This window comes from Cibotium barometz, chromosome 18, assembly GCF_041138505.1.
Source record: "Cibotium barometz isolate CiBa-2024 chromosome 18, ASM4113850v1, whole genome shotgun sequence".
Taxonomy (NCBI): domain Eukaryota; kingdom Viridiplantae; phylum Streptophyta; class Polypodiopsida; order Cyatheales; family Cibotiaceae; genus Cibotium; species Cibotium barometz.
Window position 1 is genome coordinate 9967059 of NC_141063.1, and position 25647 is coordinate 9992705.

Genomic DNA, 25647 nt, shown 5'->3' on the forward strand with positions numbered 1-25647 from the left:
AGGAGACAGACACATGGGTGAGAAAATGCAGCCCATAAGGTGATTATATGAGCTTTGTGTGAGCATCATTATTGAAAATGCATGGAAGATGGTTGTGTGAGCTTCTACAAGAGGAGATAAACACAGCTCGTGAAGGTTGGTCAACCAACCAAGAAAACATGGGGATTATATGTCAAAAGAGTTTCATGCATATATGGGTGAAAGAGGCCATGCCGACTTCCTTATGCATAAATAAGGTCTATGTTATCCTTATATTCAAGCTTGATTTACAAACCCAACCTATTACTAATAACTAGAGACCTCCTCAGAACACAAGCTTTACTTAAGACCTCTTAAAACAAGCTTAACAAAAGCTAAAGAAAAGCTTCACTCAAGACCTCATAACAGAAGCTTAACACACACTTAACTCAAGGTAAAGATAAGCTTAACTCAAGGCTTCTTAACACAAGCTAAGGACATGTTGACTTCCTTATCTGTAATAAGGTGTATGTTCTCCTTATGCATACACTTAACACACAAGCTAAAGACATGTTGACTTCCTTATCCGTGATAAGGTGTATGTTATCCTTATGCATAAATAAGGTCTATGTTATCCTCATGCATAAATAAGGTCTATGTTATCCTCATGCATACATAGGATGATGGAGATTCGTCTCCATCATCTGCAAAGAGGTAAACTTGCCATGCACACTTCCTGTGCCGTGCTATTCCCTCAAACAACTTATGACCAAAGCTGATATTTTTGCTTAGTCACCTCCCCGACTGGGATACGAATACATCTTTATCTTTTATAGTATTAAGACATTACAACTCCTCCAAACTTTCGGATTTTGGGGGATGACCTGAGCAGAGGACCCTTGACTCATACATAGATAAGATCTAGAAGTTGAGGGAGAATCCCTCCTTCTCGATGGTAATGAAGATCCTTTTGTGGTGTCATTTCCAAGCAATGGATGCTCAAGATTCCTCTTCTCACTTTTCTTCACACTCCTCAATCATGGAGAGATTTCATCCTCCATAGCTCCATGATTGAATACCTATGATTTGCAAACATGGTATCAGAACCATGATTTTCAATGTTTATGCTTATCATCTACTCTACTCTCCTTCAACTTGATTAGCTTTAGCTTATGATTTAATCGTGATTAGTAGTTAATCCTTTTTTTTCCCATTTAGGTGATCTCCACCTCAAACCCATGCTTAATAGAGCTTAGATTGCTCCTCACATAGCCATCCAATGACTCATCTACTAATCTCTTTATTGAACTATTTTTTGAGTTTTTTTCTCTTCCTTACAAAAACGTAGCTCTTCCCACAATCAGTGGAGCTTTGATTGCTCCTCATAGGAGCAACTAAAGCTCAAGACAAATCTTTAGGGCCTCTTTCAAGCTCCGCATAGGCAGCAGATTCAATTCCACGAATTCACGCACAACATCATCGACAACAAGCCATTAACAAAACGTTACTTTTTTTTGGGGGGAAACGCAATAGCAGTTGGATCTATGCATTTTGACTCAATTCGTCACCTTCACAAGGGTTTTCAACGGAAAACATGGCTACAACATTGGTTTTCTTTTAAAATGTACGAGCCGTTCCAACCTTGTGCACTAAACAAAGATACACTTTGGCATAGAGGTGATTAAGGAGTCATTATTTTGGCTAATCATATGTTTAGTGATTCTAAACTCATGTTAACACAGTGCTCTAGTTGCCTCTTGAAGCTTTTTAAAAGAAGACTTGTCAAAGGGATTCAATTTCACACACCAAGTCGACCTCTTCTCTATATTGCAAATACTTAATTATCTCTACTAATCAATGATTAATATTAATTCTAGTATTTATGGACCATTGAGGGTTCAACCCTACCATTGGGGACTTGCTACAACTTGCCAAAGCTTCATCTTGAATAAGCCCCTTGATTTTCCCCTCCAACGGTGCTCTAGAAATCAAGGTGCTCTACCATTAAGGGTTCAACGCTACCATTGGGGATTCGCTACAGCTTGCCAAAGTTTCATCTTAAAAAAGGTGCTTGATTTTCCCCTCTGACAATGCTTTATAGATCAGGGTATCCTCTGCATAGATATCAAAAAATTACTTTCTCTAATATCTTAATTGGTGCTAATCATTTGAGGTTTTTAGGACCATTAGTGGGTTATATCTCACATTCAAGTGTTGCTAAACCTTTGTAAAGCATCAAATTGCGTATAAATCTCTCTTAGCATTGTTCACCGACAATGGGATTTTTGAGCTTTAATGCTTCATGTAAGTCATCTAAGATACTTAATAAATCAATTGTACAAGGGCAAGACACTGGCCATTGATAAGGCTAAGATCCACTTAAGCATATTTAATGCATTATCATCATCTGAAAGGGATATGCATCATCATCATGTTGTTAGGCTTCATGTACACATTGATAAAATCATCCATCTTTACTTACAAGGATTTCATTACACAATGAAATCAAGGATGAAGAAGACCGAGAGCTATCCAGATTAGGATCTACATTGACATCAAGAATATCTTCATCCGCATTTTAGTCATCAAGGGGGATTCTCCCTTTATTTCTAATTCAGTTTATATGTTGAGTCAAGGGTTCTCTTTGAGGAGTTTAGGTTTTTTAAGGGTTTTTCTTAATGTTTTTTGGGTTTTTAAACATGACAGGGGTGCTTGAAACACTCCAATGTCATGATTTTTAACATGATAGGGGTGCTTGAAACACTCTAATGTCATGATTTTTAACATGATAGGGGTGCTTAGAAACATGGAATTTTTGCGAGCTTTTCAACGTGAGCTTTTCAGAGCATCTAGAAAGCTTTTGAGGAGGGCCTCATGTTTTTCTTCCAAATATTTTAGTAGGATACATCGATTCAAGAAACATAATTTAACACCATGGCACCTTTGAAGCGAATATATTTTTGCATATTTGAAAAAACATGGCAATGGCAATTGGATATCTAGATCTACATAATAAAAAACCTAATAACAAGGCTTATGTTATCCAAAAAATTATTGATACCATGGTACATTTGAAGTAAATATAAGATTTTTGTATTGAAACATGGCAATGGCAAGTGGATAGATCTACATAATCAAAAACATAATAACAAGGCTTATGTTATCCCAAAACAATATTCAGCTATAAGTGTCGCAATATCAGCTCTACATTATCCAAAAAAGCTATGTAATCATAAGTGCCAAAAAATTATATAACCAGAAGCGTGTGTCATGAGTAGATTTTCTCTTTTCCACCAAGCACAAAATCATGGATAGGCCCCTGGACGCGATAGAGTCATGACCCAAGAGCCATATCATGGATACGCCCCTAGATGCATAGAGTCATGACCCAAGAGCCATATCATGGATAGGTCCATGGACAGGAGAGAGCCTCCCTCACATTATGATTGGGTATCTTTGGTTGGTGTATAAACATGTTTTCAAGCCCCAAAACTCGCATAAATATGTATAAATATGTTTGCGTGCCACATAAGACATTTTCCCTTGTACACGTTTTTTAAAAAAATGGGCATGTACACTAATGTTCCTATCTAGTCCATTTGCTTCACAAGACTGCATATGTACTTCACAAGACTTCCTATCTAGTCCATTTGCTTCTATCTTAAATATCTCATACTCATACTAATTAACAACCTTTTCAGTTAGTACTACAAGCTCCATTATTAATGTAGAATCTATTCTCTTTTCTACTTTTCTTTCAATGCATGTTTGCCATTTCATGCAAACTCCACATTAATGACATGAGATGGCCTTCTTTTACGATACATAGTTCCCATGTCACCTTCTAATACTTGAATATTTTTATACACTAGAGTTCCACCAATTGCTCCTTCCATAAGCCAAGCCACTTCGATTGGACGAGGAATATTCCTATTAGAAATCCTAGCCATCAATGTCTCTAGATTATGTCCAAATCCTACATGCTTTCCCAACATGTATGCATGCTTCTTTGCACTTTGCAATAGAGAGTTGGCCATGTCTGATACGCATGCATCATATAATGCTATTTTTCTCTTATGACCCTCTCCTGCCATCTAGCTCCCATCTTTAGAGTCTGCAAGATTTGTCCTTGGCGTGTTTGTGAGCTCCTCGTCGACAGAGACAACCTAAAGTTTTGACATTATGGTAATTCAATTCCCCCCCAATGACATTACTTGACTTGAAAGACATTATGGTAATTCAATTCCCCCCAATGTACAATCACCCTTCTTCTCTCTCTCTCTCTCTCTCTCTCTCTCTCTCTCTCTCTCTCTCTCTCTCTCTCTCTCTTTCTCTTTTTTTCTCTTTATCTCTTCCCCCGCTTTGCCATTTCTCTTTCTTTCTCTAAACCCTAAACTTTACCATTGCTTGCCTCTGTAAACCCTAAAGTTACCATCACCTACCCCTCACTTTGAACTCCATTGAGCTCCGTCGCACTCCATTCACTGTGCCACTATCAAATGGCATGCTCCTAGAGTGATAACAAAGAGGTTAGTCATCACACACAAATGAAGCTCAACTCTATGAAATGGTATGGCGTGTAGCAACTCACCATACAAGCTTCTCTTATCTAATCATCACACACAAAAGTTAAACTGGTTCTTATCACACAAAAAAGATAAACTTGCTAGCAAGTTTCCATACAACACAAGGAAAAAAGAAGGGGCAGACTGTGCTTTGGAGGTGCAAACTATGCTTTGGAAGCTGGCGCATGCACTAGCTTCCAAAGAGTAGTCTACCCTTTTTTTAACCTTATGTTGTATGGTGCGTTTTAATTAGCACTAGATGATGGGTTTCTCAAGCAAATTTAAAGCAAAATGTTAGGGGTTTTTTCTTAGCACTAGATGATGGATAGCATAAGAGTAAGGTTTGTTTGTTGCTTATGATCAAGGAAGTTGTGATGAAGAAGATGCTATTATTATTGAATTTTTTAGTTATGTAGATGAATCTAACTTGCATGGGCCATAGTTTGATTGTGTGATGGTGGTTCTTCCTAATGATTTGCTTGAAGAGGGAGTTTTTCAAGACTTCTTATGTAATGTAAAGATTGATTTGTAATGCATAGATTCATTCCATATTTGATGCAATGGTGGCCATGAGCTAGGTGTTAAAATAAAAATAATGGCTATGTATGATGCACATGGACTCGAATGTGAGATGGGTTTATATGAGGAAATACACTTTCATGGCCTTGTAGAAGCTCATGTGGATTCACCATGGATAATATAGGATGACATTATTTGGCATAAGTCAAAGATTCCACCCTATGCTTTGAGATGGTTAGATAATGAAAAGAACCTTTTGTAGGGATCAAGCTGATGTTAAGCATGGGAAGCTTTGATGTATGTTTATTTATATTTTTTATTGGATAGTGTGGGGTGTAGCAAGTTTCCATACAACACAAGGCTATCAGAGCGTAGTTTGCCCCTTTTTTTTGCCTTGTGTTATATGGGCACCACTCAAATGGATGGCTTTGATAGAAGGCATCATGGGGTTTCAAAGTATTTAAAGGGTGTAGCAAAAACTGCCTTTGAGGGCCACATTGGAGGATGTTTAAAAAAAATGCATCGTAAGGAAAAGTAATATGAAACATTCCATGGTTGACGAATCAGCAATAGTCCCCATCCCTAACACTTCACAAGTGAAATTAGCAATAGTCCCTACCACTTCTCAAGTGCAAGATGTGGTGGAGCTAAGTGATGCACTAGAGTTAACACAGAATGCTACTAATGTAGCAAAAAACGAAAGGGACAAAGACCAAGAGCAAGCACCTCTCATTCTTCGTGGGCTCGAGGCACAGATGTAGCTTGGCCTTCTTCAAGACTCTTTCTCAAAGTTCTATGTTACGATGGAGAGCGATCCACCTCTAATTTCATTGTGTCATTCGTTTGTGAATGAAGCTATTAGGACATCACAAGTGGATGTGACCGTTCTTGTGGATAGATTTAATAGAGCCAGCCATATTGAGGCTAATGCACCATTTCGTGTTGGTTTTAAAAGGCTTGGGGAGGGCTTAATTCAATTGAACGATGATGATATGCAACAATGGGTCCAATGAGGACAAGAATCAACACTGTGTTTGAAGAAGAGCTCCCTGATGAGTGGTCAAATTTGAGAGGAAAAAAAGTTTTTGGTATGGGATGGTAATCATCACCTCAAATCTTAGTTGTCTTGTATGAAACGAGGGTAAGTGTTAAGGTCTTCATTCTATGAACTATAGAGTACAATTTCTTGATACTATTTATCCCCAAATTTTTATAACATTAATGGATTGTGTGGAGCTTATGCAAATGAGATATCAAGATACGTAGGATTTATGTGCAAGTTTTTGGATGTGGCCCCCGTGGTCAAGAGGGAGAGTTGTTACTCGCACTCATGCACCTTCCACTCTTAGGCATGAGATCTATATGTTCCAAAAGTTTGGATTAGCAAATAAAGAGAGTATAATGGTAGCTCTCCCACCACAGACACGATCAATAATTGAAAGAGAAATGATTCTAGAGATAAGAAGTACACATGTCAAGCCTTAGTATAACAATCTGGCTTGCATGATGGCTTAGTTATTCTTCAAGGTATGAGTTTAGTTGCTCGGGACGAGGTGACTCACCAAGCTTGTTCTGCTTACCAAAGATTTTCATGAGGACTTAATGGCTAAAACTTATGTGCTTAATCAATAAGTACTTGGAGATGAAGAATATGAAAAGCAGAACACACTTGCTTTAAGAGCAATGGAAAAGGTATGTATAGTAGTATCAGCTTTCGATTATGTAAGTGAAAAACTCTAAGAGGTTGGATAAGTTTTTGCGTGATTGGTGCAGAGATTCATTAGTATGGCATACAAAATTGCTACTATTACTAATCCAAATAATGGCCCCAGTTCCTTTTGAGTCTTGTTTAACATTGATTGGATTAATAACAAGGTGGTGAAGAAGGAAAACTTGCAATGGATAATGGCTTCAACAATTAGTCCTATAAGGTATATGTCTTATACTTTCACATAGTTTCTTATCCTTGTTTTTGCGTTTCTTTCTTGTAGTGCATGTAAAAAAACTTTGAGTTGTGTGTAGGAAAAAGGAGATTACAAATCTTATCAAAGCCTAAAGAAGTGCGAGATAGTTGGGGAATGCCAACTGATAATATGCCTTATGAAGAAGGAGACATATTTGTACCATGCTTGTATGAGGGCTTTAGAGATTATCCGAAATCTAGACATTGGGGTGGTGAGCCATTGTAAGAGCGTGCTAAGGCATACTTCAAGGACATGAGGATGCATCATTTCCAACAAGCCTTTGCATACTAAAGGATGGTGGGCTTATGGGGACAAATAGCCAAAAATTGAAAAAACCATTTGACGTTTGGTGTAGAGGTAAATCTTAAGTGTAACATACATGCATTATGTCACTTTTATTCTCATGATTGGTTTATGAGATAATTATGTGTCTTGTGGGGTTTCAAAGGTGGCTCTATAATCTCATTGAGAGTGGGCAACTCATACAATGCCCAAATGAGACAAATGAATGCTTGTCATAGAAGAGTCCATCTTTCATGTATCTTCATACTTGGAAGGATGAGGGTTTTTCATATTGTGAGCATATTGTTTCCCATGGTGGATTGAGTACCCTCCCAACAAGAAACCTGAAAGCGAGGAGGATCTTTCTCAAGGTATGCATGGAAACACATGTGAACTCGTTACATTCCAATCACACACACAAGCATGCATCCTACAACCAAAAGCAAGCAATAAAGTAAGAGCTCAAGAGAAGAAGAAAGCTTTGTACTTAAAAATGATTGAGTTTCCCGGTGCGCATCATCAAAAGTTGTATATATACAAGTGGTCTTTACCTGGCCACCCAACTTAACTGGGTGCCCATTGCCTATCTCTACCCATATATGAAAGGCTTATGGCTGGCTTTTGATAATGTCTACTATTCCTAGGCTAGGGGTGGGGATTTCAAATGTATGGAATAAGTTGACACCTCATGATGTGAAGAAGGCTATGCTAATGGATCACCAATAGCTTGTGGTTAGAGGAGGCATCTGCGTGGCTTCATTGTAAACTTAAAATAAAGAAAGGGTTCATACAACTAAGTTGTTTCTATTAAGGATTTGTGGAAAAGTTCTGTCAAATGCTATTACACTCTCTTTTAGAAACTTACCTACCAAGTTGCTTCTCCTAAGGGTCTGTGGAAATGTTTTGTCAAATACTATTGTGCTCTCTTTTTATAACAATCATTAAACATGCATAAATTCCTTCTCTTAAAGATCTATGGAAAAGTCCAATCAAATATTAATGTGCTCTCTTTTTATAACAATCATTAAACATGCATAAATTCCTTCTCTTAAAGATCTATGGAAAAGTCCAATCAAATATTAATGTGCTCTCTTTTTATAACAATCATTAAACATGCATAAATTCCTTCTCTTAAAGATCTATGGAAAAGTCCAATCAAATATTAATGTGCTCTCTTTTTAGAACGAAGACTAAACATGCATATATCAAAAAAATATCAATGTAATATACTCACTCATACGTGTATTTTAGTCAAGGTATGAGTATGATTGATACTTGGTGTAGGTGGCAACAATATAGATGACTACACCATGTAATAGAGTAGAGTATGGAAATATTCTCTCTCTCTTTGCCCTCCATATCCATAAGATACTCGTAGAAACACCTTAGCTTATCGAACATGTTCAAGCCTCAAAAAATTATGAATTTGAATAATTTTCATGTACTACTGCACCTATTCTTTAACGATGGTGGTGGATAGAACACACCCTTTGGGTTTCCACCTTCTACTAGTAGTAGAAGCTCATCCTCATGTGCCTATTCTTTGACAATGGATATAACATCCCTTCTACTAGTAGAAGCTCATCCTCATGTGCCTATTCTTTGACAATGGATATAACATCCCTTGGGTTTCCACCTCCTACTCCTATGTAACTAGGAGTAGAAGCTCATCCTCATGTGCCTATTCTTTGACAATGGACATAGAATCCTTTGGGTTTCCACTGTCTACTCCAATGTAAGTAGGACAAGCCTCCATTGGCAAGAGTGCCTAATCGAAGCTTTACAAGTGGTCCAACAAGAAAAGTTTAGGAAAAGCCCTCATAAATGTTTATTCTTACTATAATCGCACAAATGCTAGCCAATCATGTTAGTTGATATAAGTAGCATTCTACTTGGAAAAGCTCTCATAAATGTTTAGGAAAAGCTCTCATAAATGTTTATTCTTACTATAATCGCACAAATGCTAGCCAATCATGTTAGTTGATATAAGTAGCATTCTACTTGGAATCTATTATAACCCACATAGATCCCCAAATCCATTCTTATATAGAAGTGCTTCATGTAGAGGAAAACAAGAAGAGAGAGAGATAATTGCAACACCATAGATGTGAAGTCGAAATCTATTAGAGAAACTACACACACAAAAAATAGGATCAATGTGAGGAGCACATTGTAGATTGAAGAATAGGATGAGGTTGAACTACTCTTTGGTTACTAATGTAGTGACATAGAATAACAAAGTCTTGATTTTAGTGGACAAAGGGTGATAGACTTGGCGGTATTCGAAGCCTCATGTGTATGTGAATAACCTCATATAGCCATTTCGTGTGTGAGTGTGATAAGTAGTGATGTCATATGTTTAGCCACGTATCATTGTCCCAATGTATGTGATGTGTCAAAGATAAAGCTTTTAAGTCTATAAAAGGCATTGTACTATTTAAAGCTCATACAACATCAATAAATAGAAGATATTATTGAGTTGTGTAATAGTTTTCTCTCTCTTAAGTATAGTCTTTCTCTCTGTGTGTGTGTGTGTGTGTGTGTGTGTGTGTGTCTTTGCACTACCACACAACATGCATATCTTTCATCCTCCATAGCTGCTTGCCCCTAATCTCCCCTACATGGTATCAAAGCTAGGCTTTTAAATTGTTACCGCTTAGCTTATTGCTACTACTGGCTTGAGGTAAAACCAAGAGCCACTAGGAGTTGCCTGCCCAAAGCTATATCGTGGGTTGCCACCAGTTTTGGGAGGTGCTAGTGTAGAGTGCACCACCTCCACTCAGCCCAGCAAGATAGTACCGCTCGCCAATTTCATTGCCAAAATTGGGTGATGCAAGCATTGAGAGATTTGCTACCTCTGCCTAGTTTGCCATCGTGTCATTGCACCATGCTTTCTCACCCTCTTTTTCGCGCCATTGCTTCTTGCCCAGTTTGCTACAAAGTGTCATCAGAGAGCCCTTTGCATATAACTTTGCCCATGGTTGGGCCTATTTTTGGCGATGCTCTTAGCTATGAAGTTGACTTTGAAAGAGGAGGCGAAGGGCTTCATAGTTCCATGAGGCCGTGCACAGCACCGCATGCATGCGTTCTTTGGTGTAAAAGTTTATGGCCACGATGATGAATAAAATTTTGATGTCTGCACACGCAAAGTCGTGCACAGGCATCACATGATGAACATGCATTCTTTGGTGTAAGAGTCGATGGCCACGATGATGGATGACTACGAGACGAGCAGGTTGCAAGAGTTTATGTCTAGAGAGCCGGTGGGTGATATTGAAGATGAAGATCAAGACTTTGGACCTGCACGGTGGGTATAGGTCAAAGCTAGGGCTTTGATGTGACAATCTCTACCTTGACACAAGCCTTAAAGCTTTCATCTTAGGGTTTTTTGAAAGTGCAACTAGATCCTTACCTGTATCTAGAGCTACTGTAGAAGCCAAGCTCGCCATGAGAGAATTTAGTAAGAATAGCTTTGAGTCTCAAGACATTCAGTGTGCTATCTACAAGGAGGTTTTCTTGGCCCATTAGCTGTAGCAAGTCACCCTTAGTGATTGAGGAAGACTATGGTTAGGCATTCTAGTTGTTTATGTGTGTGTGTCATTGGTTCTCTGTGCAGGGAGCCTCCCTGAAATCTGAGTGTGTGTGTTTTTCCTTTATATGCTTGTACTACTTAGGCCCCCGTATTATCTTTTATGCCACATAGATCCCCAAATTCATTCTTATAGAAAGATGAGGGAAGCAAGAAGAGGCAGAACTAATTGCAATACCGTAGATGTGAAGCTAGAATTCACCAGAAGAAGCTACACACACACAAAAATAGGGCCTGAGGAGCACATTGTAGATTGAAGAATAGGATGAGGTTAAGCTACTCTTGGCTACTAATGTAGTGACATATAACAAGGTCTTGATTTCAAAGGATAATAGACTTGGCTTATAGCTCTTGGGTATTCGAAGCCTCATGTGTGTGTGAAATAGCCCTTAGATGGATTAGTGTGTTGTTGTGTGTGAACAACCTTTTATAGCCGTTTTATGTGTGAGTGTGGTAAGTAGTGATGTCATGTGTTTAGCCATGTGTGATTGCCCCAATGTGTGTGATGCGTCAGATAAAGCTTTTAAGCCTATAGAAGGCACTATACTCTTTGAAGCTCATATAACATCAATCAATAGAAGATATTATTAAGTCGTGCAATAACTCTCTCTCTCTCTCTCTCTCTCTCTCTCTCTCTCTCTCTCTCTCTCGTACTAGAAGATATATTACTAGAATTACTTTGCAAATGGCCACATGGCCACAATGTGATGTACTAGCTTTCCCTCACTAATTACTACGAACCACAGGTGTAGCTCGGAGTACCCTCATCCAATTATAGCCGTGTCATTCTCCACCAAATGAGCTAACCGCAAGGAAGAGACTTGCTACAATAGTAGCCCTTTGATATGACCTATGTGAGCTGTAATACCCACTTTTGCATCAAATATGAAGTCATTCCTAGTTACCACATATGCCACAAACCTATCCACTTGAAAAAAGGAAAGAAAATAGAATGTTTTGGGTTATCCGACCCATTCAGAATCGTGCCAAAAATCCAGTCTTTAATCTTTACGAGCCTATTTGTCGACAAAATCCTTACACGAGAAAGGAAATCCCACACCTTGTTTTCTACCATACATGAAATGAAAAGAAGCGAGCATGTTTCCAAGCATGTAGTACAAAACACACAATTACCAGAAGCAATCCGTCGCTTTCGCAGCAACTGGTTCTCTAATGGTAGGCCTCCAACTAGCATGCACCAGAGGAACACCTTCCCTTGATATGGAATCTTAGACTACCAACTCTATAAGATTACTTCCTTCCACCAGGCCCTACTTTGCCTGATAGTCCACACCTGATTAGCCTTCTTAGTGATCCAGCGCTTATCTTCCACCATCATATGGTACACTTGATTTGTTATATGCTGACAATGTCCTAAGGCTTTCTAAATGCCCAATCTAACCAAGGTTGTTGATCCTCCAACTAAGGAATATCATCAAATGGTGTAAGGCTTGCCCTCACCTTCTCCCATAATTGTACATATCCACATGGAACCCGAAAATATTGATGAATTTTCTAAAAAGAAAATAAGCGGCCTCAATGTGGTAACAAGGCATCCATGATTCTCACTAGTCCCAATCGAGCCATTCTATTGAATTTTGGCCACTTAACAAGTTTGTCAAGCAACTCCAGAAGTTGTGAAGTAGCCACACCTCACCTACCATAGAATTCAACTGCATCCGCTAATCTGAAGGCTTCCATTTAGTGTGTGTCAACACCTCCTTCCATGAGATCATTAAATGAGAAAGGATAGGTGAAGCCACCACTCAAACCTGTTGGGAACCATTCACTACATCCCATCATGTACCATCAATCCTGGTATTACCATGCACAAGTGCAACCTCCTCTAGGAGGGCCTTAGCCATTACCACCCATGGCTGATGAAATACACACATATCTTGCAGTAAAGGCCATCTCCTAGTGACCATATGTAATTTGACATCTAATAGGGCCGACCTTCCACTCCTCTTTGTGTTCCTAAGAAATCCACATCTGTCTTGGCTTATTTCCTGCTCTTTTCCATAGTATAAATCTAATTGGCTTTTGTTTCTGATGCAAAGCTTTGCTCATACATGGCAAGAAAGGCAAGAAAAAAGATATCATGCTAACCATAATGGATTGTGTCACTTTGAGCCAAACATACATAGGCCAACCTTGAGATTTCCAATGCACAAACTTTTCATTTTTCCTTGCAGAAATTCATGCCAACAAAGCCTCTGAATCAACACTAACTCCAATCGGATAACCCAAGTGGCATGTGATGCATATCCTTTGTATGACGACCTACCCATTCCATCCAAAACCAAGCAAATTTATCTTGGTAGAGCTTATCAGAGCAGATTTTTACATATGCAAGACCAAAAGTATGATAAACAGCCATAGCCTTCTGAACATTATCTCTTTGAGCCTTAAGAAACATGAAAGAAGTACCACATTCTGGGCTCCACCAACACCTCCCCAGTAGTCTGCATGGCCAACGGTAACAATTCCCACATAGTTGATGAAAAGTCTATAACCTTAACCCAAATAAGGCATGCTTGGTGCAACATATCTCTATACTCTACCATAGGGCGCCAGGGTACAACATGCACCAACTAGAAATAACAGGACCCGCTTCCAAATTGCTGCCCCGCTAGCTTATTGCTAGTGACACCAGAGGTTATTGCCCGCCCCGTTGATTCAAAACCGGGAGAGCCACTAGGTGTTGCTTGCCTAGATCCGCCATGGGCCGCCACCAATTTTGAGCGGTGCTGCTAGTGCAAAGGGTCCACTCAGCCCAACGACGGTGCCACCCACCAATTTTGCCGCCAAACTTGGGTGGTGCGAGTAAAGGGTTTCTTGCCCGAGTTTCCCGCCTCTCTGCCCTCGTTGTGCAAAGAAGGGTTTCTTGAGCAGCACAAAGATTTAGCAGAGAGCCCTCTGTACCCATAACTTTGCCCATGGGTGGTCCTCTTTTTGTGGTGATGGCCTTAGCTTTGGAGCTGACTTTGGAAGAGGAGGCGAAGGGCTTCGTAGCTTCCATGAGGCCATGACATGATGAACATGATGCTGCATGTGTTCTCTTGTGTTGTGTAAGGGTTGATGGCCGCGATGATGAAGAAAAAATCGATGACTGTGGACGCGAGGCCGTTTTTATGTGTGAGTGTGATAAGCGGTGATGTGGCCTTGTGTCACTGCCCCAGGGAGGGTACGTGATGTGTGAAAGAAGATAAGCCTATAAAAGGCAGTGTACTCTTTGAGGCTCATATAACAGCAGTACAGGTGATTGCCTACACCATGTAGTAGAGTGTGGAAGTGTGATGTGTGTCTTTTCCCCCATGCATGTCCACAAGATACTTGTAGTAGAGAGAGCTTAGCTTATTCCAAGCCTACGACTCTTTTTGAGGGTGGTCCAGACGCTTAGTGCTGCCAACCGCACGCATCACATGATGAATATGCCGTATCTGATATAAGAGTCGATTCGTCATGATGATGAAGAAAATCTAATGACTACATGTAAGCTACAAGAGTTTTTGTCTGGAGACGATGGGTGATATTGAAGATGAAGATGTCTAGAAACAATGGGTGATATTGAAGATGTCTAAAGATAGTGGGTGATATTGCAGATAAAGATGATGACTTTGGCCTGCACACTAGAAGCTAGGCTTTTGATGTGAGATATCTCTACCCTGACACAGGCCTTAAAGCTTTCATCTTAGGGTTTTTAGAAAGTGAAGACAATGTGACTAGATCCTTGCCTGCATCTAGAGAGCTGTTGTAGAAGCCATGCCCACCACGAGCCAACTCAATATGAACAGCTTTGAGTGTGAGGACATTTAGTGTGCTATCTGCAAAGGAGGTTTTCTTGGGCTGTTAGTTGCAGCAAGCACAAGTCTCCCCCGGTGAGGAAGACTATGGCTAGGCATTCCACTTGTTTTTATGTGTTTGTGTATCGCGGGTTCTCTACATGGGGAGTCTCCATGAAATCTGAGTTAAATAATCATGTGTGTTTTTTCCCTTTATGTGTTTGTACTGCCTTCACTTATAAAAGGCTCCATGTTATCTTTGATCCGTGTTAGGAGCTTGGGGGGGGGACGGGTGTGACGAAGAGCTAGACTTGCTGCTTCGGTCACTTTGTTGATTGGAGGATTGGCATGGCACAGGAGTTACGAATGGCTAGATCGCTCCCTTGCAACATGTGATGAAACTAGAAGGTAGCTACTTTTTTTGCATGTCGGGTCTTACCCCCATTGCTCTGAAGGGGGTTTGTTGGGTATTCGGAGTCTTATGCGTATGTGAAACAGCCCTTAGATAACTTAGTGTGTTTATGTGTGTGAATGAGATCTTATAGCCGTTTTATGAGTGAGTGTGATAAGCAGTGATGTCATATGTTTAGCCATGTGTCATTATCCCAGTGTATGTGATGTGTCATTGTCCCATTGTATGTGATGTGAGAGAACATGCCCTTTGGGTTTCCAGCTTCTACTTCAATGTAAGTAGGAGTAGAAGCTCGTCCTAATGTGCCTATTCTTTGACAATGGACATAACATGCTTTGGGTTTCCACCTGCTACTCCGATGTAAGTAGAAAAGCCTCCACCACTGGCAAGAGTGCCTAATGGAAGCTTTACAAGTCGCCTAACGAGCAAAGTTCAAGGAAAGCCCTCATAAATATTTATTGTTGCTATAACCTCACAAATGCTAGCTAACAATCACGTTAGTTGCTTTTGTGGTGCGCGGCTCACAATGAGTAGCTTTCTACTTGGAATCTAGGGAGAACTAATTGCAAGACCGTAGAGGTGAAGTTAGAATCCCACCAGAAGAAGCTAGACACACAAAAATAGCACATTGTAGATTGAAGAATAGGATGAGGTTGAGCTACTCTTGGTAGGCTACTAGTGTAGTGACATATAATAACAAAGTCTTGAGTTTAGTGGATAAAGGATGATTAGTTGCTTGCCCCTAATCTCCCCGCCGTGAACGGTATCAAAGCTAGGCTTTCAAATTGCTGCCCCGCTAGCTCATTGCTAGTGACCACCAGAGGTTATTGCCCGCCCCGCTGATTCAAAACTGGGGGAGCCACTAGGTGTTGCTTGCCTAGATCCGCCATGGGCTGCCACCAATTTTGAGCGGTGCTGCTAGTGGTGCAGAGAGTCCACTCAGCCCAACGACGATGCCACCCACCAATTTTGCCGCCAAACTTGGGTGGTGCGAGTAAAGGGTTTCTTGCCCGAGTTTGCTGCCTCTCTGCCCTCGCCGTGCAAAGAAGGGTTTCTTGAGCAGCACAAAGATTTAGCAGAGAGCCCTCTGCACACATAACTTTGCCCATGGGTGGTCCTCTTTTTGTGGCGATGGCCTTAGCTTTGGAAGAGGAGGCGAAGGGCTTCGTAGCTTCCACGAGGCCGTGACATGATGAACATGATGCTGCATGCGTTCTCTCGTGTTGTGTAAGGGTTGATGGCCGCCGCGAGGATGAAGAAAAAATCGATGACTGTGGACGCGAGGCCGTTTTTATGTGTGACTGTGATGAGATAAGCGGTGATGTGGCCTTGTGTCACTGCCCCAGGGAGAGTACGTGATGTGTGAAAGAAGATAAGCCTATAAAAGGCAGTGTACTCTTTGAGGCTCATATAACAGCAGTACAGGTGATTACCTACACCATGTAGTAGAGTATGGAAGTGTAGATACTTGTAGTAGAGAGAGCTTAGCTTATTCCAAGCCTACGACTCTTTTTGAGGGTGGTCCAGACGCGTGTCGTGGGAAAGGTCCCATAATAGGTTGGCGTGGCTGGTTGAGAGGCGCCTACTAAAGAGCGCCCACGCGCGGCTGGACGGTATACTTACCTGGGCGGGGTCAATCGGTGATCAGGAAGGCCGATGGCCTAGGGTCGGCCTCTCCATTGCACTGCCGGACGGGCTGCACCCTAGCATCTCCCCAACGGGGAGAGTGCACGTCATAATTTGTGGTAGCGGGGGCTCGCGTTCGCGCGGCCCCCACCCAAAACCAAACTCCAAACCACGAAACCTCGCAGCGCCCGCAGGCCATGGCGGGGCTCTGATGATTTCATTTGGGCTACCGGCTGTGTTTGCATACCCTACACGACGGAGAAGGAGACAGACCAGCTGTTTGCATACCCTACACGACGGAGAAGGAGACAGACCACCCTTTCCATGCTGCTGCTGTCGTTGAGGCAAAAGGCGACATGAGCCCCAGCCCCAGCACTGTTGGATTACGCATCCGTCATGGGATCTGGAGGAGCCAGTGTGCATGAATGAATAGCCCTCTGCCTTTCTAGTCTAGAGTTCTGTGATCTTACACTTCCTACCTGCTCATATCTGCCTACTGCCAGTTACGGACAGCCACCTCGGCTAGCAGCACTGGACTGCGCAGGGGACTCCATGGACCTTTGTTCTGAACCATTGCTGCTCTTGATTTTGCCCCGGATGGTGTTCTCTCTTCCTGACATTCCTCTCTTGCTCTCCTTACAGGGTAAAGGAGGAGGCTTTGGATCATCGGTTTCCACCACAACCACACATGGCAGATTCATCCCTGGTCCCCCCCCAGGTTCTCCTTCTTGCTTAGTTAGTTAGCCCCACACTTCATTGGCTGTGAGATCTCTCCACTCATTTGAAGCTTCTCAATATCAGGAGGTGGATGGCACACACTGTCATATGGGGGAAGCAGCAGTCAGAGCAAGGGCCAAGCCTGCAGCTGAAGGCGAAATTGAAATTGCGAGGGAATCAAAGGACATGAGCATGGGGCATCTCTCTGTTTGTTGATCATTTTTTTACCCATACACTCGTTGAAATTGTGTGTTGTAAACTTGAGCTTGGCTTGACACCATATTGGAGGAGATACTTGTGTGTGTGTGTGTGTGTGTGTGTGTGTGTGTGTGTTTGCGTAAGTCTTCCATTGCCATTCTCTCTTTAGACTCTGTTGGTCTACAATTGCTTAAACCCTAGCAAGTTCCCGCCATTCCATGTGTGTGTGTGTGTGTTGATTGTTTGGCTAGGGAAGCAGCCCGTAGAGTCAACAGAGCACATCCGGGTTTGAAGAAAGTTCGATTTTGTGTTAGTTTGTCCCATGTATGTTGCCTGCATGACTAGGGTGGTAGGGATCCCAACCTCCTCTCACATGCAACATGAGGAGTGGCCCCCCAAGTTCAATGGAAAGAGGGATGTTGAGGCAGATACAAATTGGGTCAAGGAGATGCCTGTCAATCTTTCAACTGCGGGCAGTTCAGATGTAATAATCACGAGATATTCAGCCTTACATAGCAATCGAGCAGCCAGAGCAAGGGCCAAGCATGCATTTGAAGGAAAAATCTATAGGAGATTGTGGACATCACATTTGTCATCAACTTGGCTGCATTTGTCGTTTGTTGAGCATTTTGTATATCTGAGGGAGTCGTCGTACATTGTTTTGTTTGTTTATTGAACTTGATTTCTTGGGGATGCACATTTGATTGGAGTAGATACTTATGTGTCTGTTTGTGTTTGCATAAGCCTTCCCTTGTGATTCTCTATCTGTTAACACTCTCACAACAGTACTAGATCTACAGTTGCTATTATAGCGTAGGATTCGCTAGAATATGTTTTTCTTTCTCAGCATTCTCTCGATGTGGTGATTGTTTGGATAAGGAAGTGGCATTTGGACTTATCCAAATTCGGGGAAGTTAGATTTGTGTTAGTTTGACCCAAGGTTGCAAAATTTTTGTTTCCAACATTCCATGTGGTTGACACGATTGTGGATGGTCAGAATCTTTGCTGATTCATCCATTTGAGTAGAGTCATTTGAGCAGATTCTGCAGCTTCTGGATCTTGAGAGGAATTGGTCAAGGATGTTCTCAATGAGAGGTTTTAATTAGAGCTTTTAGAGGAGGATTCTCATCAATGGCAGGTGCTTTCTCACATGCATTTGAAGGAAAAATCTATAGGAGATTGTGGACATCACATTTGTCATCAACTTGGCTGCATTTGTCAGTTTAAGGGAAAGCTGCTTTGGAGGAAAGCTGCTTTGGAGGATGAAAGATATCCATGTTGTGTGGTGGTGCAGCTATTTGTCCCATTGAGGAGGACACAAAATTGACTCAGGAAGAGGTAAATACATTGGTCAATGCTAGATTTAGGTTATGCACAAGAAATAGCATAGCTCTTGAAATGTTACGCATCTTGGGATGGAAACATCAAACATCATAGATGAAGGCACGTGGGAAGGTATTGCGAGTGTTGCATCAAAGACTCCTTCCTGCAAATGAAATCAACAAGATGGGCATGGAATCAATTGGGAGAAGTGGAGTTTACATGAAATGGTGAACATGCATTTCAAGAAAAGTAGAAAAGAGAATAGATTTCGGATTAATAATGTACTGAGTAGTACTGATTGAAAAAGGTTGTTAATTAGTATGAGTATGAGATATATAAGATAGAAGAAAACGGACTAGATAGGAAGTCTTATGAAGTACATATACAGTCTCAACCTTGGTGTACATGCCCAGATTTTCAGAAATGTGTACAAGAGAAAAAGTCTTATGTGGCATGCAACCATATTTATATACATTTATGCGAGTTTTGGGGCTTCATGAAAATTAAAACATGTTTATACACCAGCCAAAGATACCCAATCATAATGTGAGGGAGGCTCTCTCCTGTCCATGGACCTATCCATGATATGGCTCTTGGATCATGACTCTATCGCGTCCAAGGGCCTATCCATGATTTTGTGCTTGGTGGAAAAGAGAAAATCTACTCATGACACTTACGCTTATGGTTGGATAATTTTAGCACTTATGTTTGCATAGTATTTTGGATAATGTAGAGTTGCTATTGCGACACTTATAGTTGAATATTGTTTTGGGATAACATAAGCCTTGTTATTAGGTTTTTGATTTTGTAGATCTAGATATCCAATTGCCATTGCCATGTTTTTTCAATATGCAAAAATATTTTCGCTTCAAAGGTGCCATGGTGTCAAATAATGTTTCTTGAATTGAGATATTCTACTTAAATATTTGGAAGATAAACATGAGGCCTTCCTCAAAAGCTCGCTAGATCCTCTCAAAAGCTCGCGTTGAAAAGCTCTCGAAAATTCCCCGTTTCTAAGCACCCCTATCATGTTAAAGATCATGACTTGGAGTGTTGCTAAGCACCCCTATCATCTTAAAAAACCCAAAAAACATTAAGAAAAACCTTGAAAAAATCTAAAATCCTCAAAGAGAACCCTTGACTCAACATATAAACTAAATTAGAAATAAACGGAGAATCCCCCTCAATGACTAAAAGGTGGATGAAGAGCTTCTTGATGTCAATGTAGATCCTGATCTAGATGTAGCTCTCGGTCTTCTTCATCCTTGATTTCATTGTGTAATGAAATCCATGTAGGCAAAGACAGACCATTTTATCAATGTGTTCATGAAGTCTAACATGATGATGATGCATATCCCTTTCAGATGATAATGCATTAAATCTGCTTAAGCGAGTCTTAGCCTTATCAATGGCCAGTGTCTTGTCCTTGTACAATTGATTTATGAGCATGTTAGATGAGTTACATGAAGCATTCAAGCTCAAAAATCCCATTGTTCTGAACAATGCTTATAGAGATTTATACCCAGTCTTGGATCAACAAATTGATCACTCAAATCAAGGAAAAATTTTGATTTAATGCTTTACATAGGTTTAACAACACTTTAATGTGATATATGACCCATTAATCCTAAAAACCTCTAATGATTAGTACTAATCAAGGTATTAGTGAAAGCAATTCTTTGATAACTGTGTAGAGGATACCCTGATCTATAGAACATTGCCGGAGGGGAAAATGAAGGGGCCTTTTCAAGATGAAGCTTTGGCAAGATGTAGCAAATCCCCAATGGTAGCATTGAACCCTCAATAGTAGAGCACCGTTGGGGGAAAATCAAGGGACTTTTTCGAGATGAAGCTTTGGCAAGTTGTAGCAAGTTCCCAATGGTAGGTTTGAACCCTCAATGGTCCATAAATAATAGGATTAATGTTGATTAATCACTGACTAATAGAGGTAATTAACATTTTGCACTATAGAAAACAGGATGACCTGGTGTGTAAAATTGAAGTCCTTTCACAAATCTTCTTCAAAAAAGCTTCAAGAGACAACTAGAGCACTGAGTTAACATGAGTTTAGAATCACTAAACATATGATTAGCCAAAATATGGAGGATGAAATCTCTCCATGATTGAGGAGTGTGAAGAAAAGACTGAAGAGGAAGCTTGAGCACACAATGAAGAAAAATTTGGAAAAATACAAGATGATTGTATTATGATTGAGATCAATGAACCACCACGTACAATACCCTTTTATAGGCACCAAGCCCTATCTTGTAACTCTAACGAAGAGGTAGTTCACACTTGAAGTGTTCTCACCAAGTTGGCTATAAACCTAATGAACCATATGCTCATGTCCCCAATGTCACATGATATTTTGGTGCATTTCTAACATTCTCTAAGGTTTTTCTCAATTCTAGACTTAGATTTTTTTTAAATCTTTTTTCCCAAAAAGAATCTACAAAAGGCTTTTAACTCAAACTTGATAGGTGGGCTTCTTGGAGTGCCATGCACATTATCAATCCAACTTTTTCATGAATATCTGCTAATGTTAGCAAGAAATGCTAAAAGTAAATAGTAACCCAACTATGTCAGATTAGGACCAAATGTGGTGTGTATGTGCTTTAAGGTGTCATGAACACGTGTATGCTTATAATTTGATATGGGTCCAAGGCGGAGGAATTAGAAGCAGGCATGGAAACCTGGCTAGTTTTTGAATCTGGTCCACAACCAAATTGGGTTACATTGATCCAGAATGTAAGTTGTTTATAGAGGGTCCTATGTGGCATGGACCACCTCTATGCAAAACCTTGGTTGGTTCTGATCAATAGTCTATAAGTTATAGCCAAACCAAGAATAATCTTCTCTTAATGGCTTCAGAGTTGTAGACTTAGATTTGCTTTTGCTTTTAAGGTTAAAGGAGATCGAAAAAGGCCTCTAACCGTCGGTCCCCGCCGTAACTTGCCCAAATGCACCAAATTTGACAAGTTGGATGTTGAGAATGTGTTACATGATCTTTAAATACTTGATGAAGAGTAATACAAAACTCAAATAATAAAAAGAATATGACCATTCAATTGAATACAAATTGACTAAAGTATGCATGAAATAAATGTGCAACAAGAAATAGAGTAGAAGGTACCACACAAGAGACCAATGCTGGGTGCAATTTCCCCCTCAATCAAGCATGTAGCTCCCACTTCCACAACTTGAGTATTTAGAGAATTCTATTTCATAAAAATAGCCCAAGGAGCTAATAATAGTGGTGCGTACAATTTTGGGCTTGCTTTTCCCATATTTTGGACTTTTCTTTACATTTTAATAACCATAATAAGGTTCCTAAGGTTTGTACATATCAAAACCTTTGCCCAAATATAAATACCCATGGGCCTTTACACATGAAATAACCTTGTGCACACTTGCACGTAAAATAACCTAGCTACATGAAAAGCTATAAATAATTTATGAAATTCTAATACATGATTTAACAAAATGATCTCCATCTACACGCCACCATTGAATCCACCATCCATATGACACCTTAATCGGTACCCTCGTATAGTGTGACACCTCAATCGGTATCCTCGCACATCGTATGCCATGCGACACCTAAATCGGTACCCTTGCATATCTCAGTACATAGCTATACTCATAGACACAATCCATGTTAGTTAAACAATTAATTGAGCACATCAATTAATTGCAACGTCATCATGAGATATAAGCAACCATAAAAATCAAATTACACGTACCAACAGGCATAACACACACGAGTGTCCTCGATATAAAATAAGAAATATAACTCCCAGTAAACAAAATTAATTCTCATATCAGAATGTCAATCTCTGTGTGGATCCTTAAGTCCCACTTTTTTGAGGATAAAATAGGCAACCCATAAAGATCAGATTACACGTACCAACAGGCACAGCACACACAAGCATCCCCGATATAAAATAAGAAATATAATTCCTAATAAACAAGAGTAATTCTCATATCAAAATGTCAATGTCCATGTGGATCCTTAAGTCCCACTTTTTTAAGAATTAAAGCTAAATTTAATAGGGAAGGCTAAAAGTAGGCAGTGAACAACCGATGTCGGATTGGGACCAAATTTGGCATGTAGGTAGTCCAAACGTCCATGAACACTAGTGTATACTCTAATATGAGGCTACAATTGTTAGGGAAGGCTTAAAGAAAGAAGCCATATATGGTAATAATGTGTGTGAACACACTAGGACCAACCGAGGTACTTTTTTCCTCTTTAGGAGGTTTTTACTCCCTGTGCTAGTATACACCCATCTTGGGGTATACTTATCATGTTTGTATAGCACACATTCATTATCAATCTATCATCTCATTGCGTGCTCCCTTGAGCTTCTCCATTATATGTGTGTGTGTGTGTGCGCGTGCGTGCACGCATTCCTGCAACCTTGTTTCCAACATTTGGTATTAGAGCATACGTTTATCCCCCTCGTTTGCTGCCAGTATATTGCCTACCCTTTACGCTGAGTCGCCTGTTTTCTTAAATTGGTTCAAGGAGCTCTTCTCTGCGAGAGAAAGAGGACCGTGAAGTGTGGAGTACTTTGTACTGAAGTTTTGCGGGCGGTTTGATTGTGATTTCAGGCACGTTTTGGGGGCCGTTCATGTGGTTTTCAGTTTCTTGCAGACATCTTCAGGGACCAGATTTGTGAGTGCACATGTGCGTTGTTGCATGTGTACTGTCGTCTATTGTCGGCTAGTTTTTCAAGCCGCACTAGTCCGTAGCTTCTATTGGGCGATTAACAACTGCATTCTCCAAGCTTGGGTGTTTATAATGTACATCTTCACCAAGGTGTCCCAAGCCTCCTTGGGCATGTATGTATCCTTTATATGCACAATTTTAGAATATGTCATGCTGACAGACAACAACAAGTACAACACATTTCTAGCTCTTTTATGCCATGCTTTATATGCCTACACTTGTTGAGGGGTGGAATTTTCTTCACCAATCTCTGGCTCCTTTTCATCACTTGTGATGAACTCCAATATCCTTTTTCCATGAAAGGCAAGATGCACAAAACATCTATGTAATGCGCATGCGTGAATTTCATAAGATAATCATGCAATGAGTATCTCAAGATAAACATTCTTAGAACTTAAAAGTCAAGGGAATAATAAAGGCCACTCAAAAGCATGAAATTTAGAAAATCAGTTTGGCATAAAAAAACCAGTGGACATATTCACACCGTGAAAAACTCAAGTTTGGCCTCAACAACAACAGCTATCATTCTTAGATCTTCACAATGATTAGGTGAACCATAAAATCACCTAAAAAATAGGCAATGCAAAAGCTCATTTACGTGAAAAACTAGTGGAAACTCATGACCCTTAGTATTTCAAGTTTTTCAAGCCAAAAAATGTTGTTCCAAAACCAATGAAAACCATACCGAACCTTTTTAACAAACCACTTGAACCATGAGATAACCTCAAAGGAAGAAAACTCAAAAGTTCAATTATTAATGTAAAAAACCAATCAAAGTTCATGGCTTCAAAAAATCAGCTTAGCAACATGAACTTTAAAAGTTTTTTTGACGTGAAAAAGCAGTTAGATGTTCACGAAGCATGAATATCTGAAGTTTTTCATGCCTAAAGAAAAACTTCAATTCCATCAACTAAGGTGATCACAAGCTTCCACAGGGCTTAAGAAATCCCACATCTAGTCAGAATCATAAATTAACAAGATTGTTTTTACTGCCAGAATATCTCAAGATATTCACGACATGAATATCTCAAGAAATTCACGTCATGAAAAACTAGTTTGGTTTTTCACATCAACAAAAATGTTTAGGATGAATGACACTTTTCACATTGAGCTCAGATTCTTTAACATAAGTGAACAATGTTAGCATATTTGTTCCTTAAGATGGTGACGTTTTTCAGACATGAATATCTTGAAAACAAATCTGATTTTTTCACACCAGAGGGAACCCTTTCAGATCATTCTACATGCCTGTAGATCACTTGAATGCATGTGCATGCACGTGCGTGCGCACACGCACACACACACACACAAGAAAAAGAAAAAAAAGAGATTAACTGTTTACTAGCCATGCTTCATTCATATCGCCAAGTCATACACCAAAGAGAATAAGTTACATAGGTGTAATACTTGGATGGAAGATCAAGTATTTCATTAAAATCTAATCACATCAATAATGGGTAGGCTTATTGTCTTACCATTATTTCTTGAATTGGCTAACTATTTCAGTAGCGCTGTGAGTAACCATAAATACTCACCTAGTGGAAAAATACAAGTTTATATGCACCATAGCCTTGTCATTAGGATCCTTCTAGGTACATCTTTGGATGGGGGAACATGGTGGGAGAAAGCTTGGTCAATGGTACAACCCATCACTTGGATTCCCTTTACAAGTGCAAACAAAATATGTTATCCTTAGTGACACCTATTCAAACCTCGCCAACAAACAACAAACCAAATCATCAATAATCTCTTCACTATATAATTCCATCAAGAAGGTGGAGAACGTTTTAAGTAACCTGACAAGTTAAAAGCATTATTTCATGTCTCTCAAAATGATTTTGTCGTCATAGAGCAGCTACATCAAGAGTCTGCTTGACTCACTTTAATGCACTTCATTATATATCTGCTTGTAAGAGAAATAATATATCTGCTTGTAAGAGAAATAATATATCTATACATAAAAATATAAAAAGCACA

The 25647-nt window shown here is 40.0% G+C and overlaps 1 long non-coding RNA gene and 1 other non-coding gene across 2 annotated transcripts; both read left to right on the forward strand.

The window, feature by feature from the left end:
• Positions 1 to 16689: 16689 nt before the first annotated feature.
• On the forward strand, positions 16690 to 16851 carry LOC147628912 (U1 spliceosomal RNA). The gene has a single exon (XR_015268019.1). It is a non-coding gene; the product is annotated as a U1 spliceosomal RNA (small nuclear RNA).
• LOC147628913 (uncharacterized) lies at positions 16696 to 18210 on the forward strand. The gene is made up of 2 exons (XR_015267851.1): positions 16696 to 17418; positions 17502 to 18210. It is a non-coding gene; the product is annotated as an uncharacterized LOC147628913 (long non-coding RNA).
• Positions 18211 to 25647: the final 7437 nt, after the last annotated feature.